The following is a 2,842-nucleotide window of genomic DNA, read 5'->3' as shown; positions in this document are numbered from 1 at the left end:
TAGTTACCAGACTATGCTTAATATGTATGGATTAGAAGCAACCATTACATTGAATCTCACCATGCTAGATTGATGCATTCTAGTGAAAATCGATTTTTTGGAGAAGTTCAATTCAATTAAGAACACTTTAACCAATTAACCATGCCTTAAAAGAACTATCAAATGGTAAGGATAGTACTGGATCACTTAGGGAAAACTCTTGGCATGTTTTGGGCTTCGTAGTAACTCAAACCACTCTATACTATATCCCTATGTTTAAAGTAGAGGCTCTTTAAATGACACATGCTAGTCAACAGAAGTCATGAGCATTACAACCATAAACTAAATTTCTATAATTAGGTCTTCGTTGTGACATCGTCACTATATTGCATATCTGGTGTCTCCATTTATAGGTTCCAAGAAGCTTAACAACCTCATCTACTTATAGGTTCCAAGAAGCTTAACAACCTCATCTGCTTATTTCTATAATCATTCATCTATAGAAAGCATGCAACGTTTAAAATTTGTACAAAGATAAAGCTTATAATGGCCTTGGTGGGCTTAATGGTTAAGAACATGTATTTCCTTGTAAGAGGTCATAGGTTCAAATCTAGCGGGAAGTAGAAAAGGTAAACCTCCACAGACTTTAGTGGTCAAATCACTGCAAGGAGGTGGATCGCTTGTCCCATAAACAAGGGGTCTCATAAACCAATTTCGTGTCTGGCTTGGCCATGACCTATTATTATTATTATTATTATTATTATTCAAAGGGAGACTCTAGCTCTATTTGTAAAATTTATTTGACGCATGCATAACATCAACATAGAACCAACTTGTAGTAGAAGTATGTTGAAGATCTGTTTTAATATATAGCCTCTTTCTCACTTTTGAAGCCATGAAGGTACGAGGGAAACAATCTTCAAATGTAATGACGCTGGGATAATCACAAAGGACTCCTAGCTTCCTTGGAGATGAGCCTAAGCGCGTTGGGTCAACAAGTCATGCTATATATGGGAGCCTTTAAATGTAAAGAAGCTGGAAAAAAATACGAAAGACTCCCTAACTTCTTTGAAGATTGGCCTTAGACGATTGGGTCAATATAACATACCATATACAGGAGACTCCTTGGATCCGAAGATGTGTCCAAGCCTAGGTGATATCCCTTAATTGTAGTCGTCTTAGTCTAGCCAACAAAAGACCAAATTATTTTCATGACATGAAGACAATTAATCACTTGAAGATGGTTGTTTGGAGAACAACTTGAAGATAAATATAATCTTGTAAGGATATTGTCACCGTGCAAGAACTGTCAAATGATGAGATTAATTAACTGGAAGACAACTGCTCCCATGGTGATGGAGGTTTGAACTAGAATTTGTCAAAACAATCAATCAAAATCAATAATATTCAAAATTGCAAGAATGCGAGCTAGCTCCTATAGATAGCAACACTTAACAGAGTCCAGTAGAAATTTAACTACTTTTAGCTCCAATCTCCTTAGACCTAGAAAATCATAACTTGCTACTAGATTCTTAAGTGATAATATATGACTGGAAATGCTAGAAAGTCTTCTTCCCTAAACATCAAATCCAAGTTGTTTAATGGTTGCAAACCCCTGAACCCTTCCTAATATACCAACTCTACCAGCTGCCCATTGACTTCCTTTTTTTTTTTTTTAATCTTAAAAATTTATTTCAGGACTGAATTTATTCTTATTTAAAGATGTTTGAGAGGTCTTTTGTTTTTCAAATCATTTTTTTTTTCTAAGAGGGAATGCCCATGTCTTCTCTAGGGTTCCATTAGTGCCTTCTAATGTTTGACTACTAATAATCATGGTTCTTTATTAGTGGAATCTTCAAATTTACTAGATAAAACATTTACTGATGATAGTCATCTGAGCTTGAAACATAGGTTTCTGGATAGACCTAAGACAGTGACAATCATTAATAGGGTTAAACCCTTTAGATATCCATGGCTCCAACATTCTCCAAATTTATCTACATATCCTATCTTTTCTAGAGGATTTGCAGGTTTTCATGGAAATACATACTCTGTGTTATCAGTGCTTCAGGATATTAGACGTGATCAAGAATATTCAAATTGTTATCCCTTGAACCATGTGACATTAAAGATCTGGATGAAACTAGATCCTCTCCATTGACCCAATCATGATGAAGGACATCTAATTATTTGATTGAAATTGTACAAGATTTCTCTTCCACATATGAAGAAAAATCTGTTTGCGTCAACTTCCAATGTCACTCCTTCAAAGCAATCATGCATGGCTACACATTCAACTCAAGTAAAAGGCATTATGTCTGACTTCTTGTCAACATAGTTGTGAGACCTTGGGTATTCCATCAAAGAAACCTAAGAAGAGATACTAAAGAGGTGATCGCTATAATTCCACCATCAAGTTTCACTTGTTTTGTAAGTGGAATTGTTATGCCCATAGAAAGAGTGGTCATCATCTATTGCTACCCTTGCTTTCCAATCAAGTACCAAATCAAGGATTTCTTTATCAATGTAATTTGTAATGTTTGTAACGTCTTAATCAACAAGGTCAATTTCAGCAACAATTTTGCAAGCAAAACTCATGGTTGTATCCTCTTCCACATAAAAAAAATATATATATATATGCATATGCTAGTTGATAGAAGTAGAAAAGATAAATAGTCTTAAAATGCAATGTGCTAGTCGGGTTAGGATTTAAGATTTGCTGACAGGTCCATGGTTTACCAGTGCAATATAAAATTCATCACCTTTTGTGCCCATAATTCATATTTTAATAACATTGTGTTATGTTCTCCCTTCTTGCCTTCATTGGTAACCTCATCACAGATGTAGCACTTGTAAGATCATT

At 35.0% G+C, this 2,842-nt stretch overlaps 1 pseudogene; it reads right to left on the bottom strand.

Annotated features, from left to right (window-relative positions):
- Window positions 1-1,414: 1,414 nt before the first annotated feature.
- On the bottom strand, window positions 1,415-2,622 carry LOC149214096 (uncharacterized; annotated as a pseudogene).
- Window positions 2,623-2,842: the final 220 nt, after the last annotated feature.

This window comes from Pinus tabuliformis, chromosome 1_1 (genome assembly GCF_031772625.1).
Source record: "Pinus tabuliformis cultivar Carrire ecotype Pingquan chromosome 1_1, CPIR1, whole genome shotgun sequence".
NCBI classification, from domain to species: Eukaryota; Viridiplantae; Streptophyta; class Pinopsida; order Pinales; family Pinaceae; genus Pinus; species Pinus tabuliformis.
This window is presented reverse-complemented; position numbering and strand designations above follow the sequence as displayed.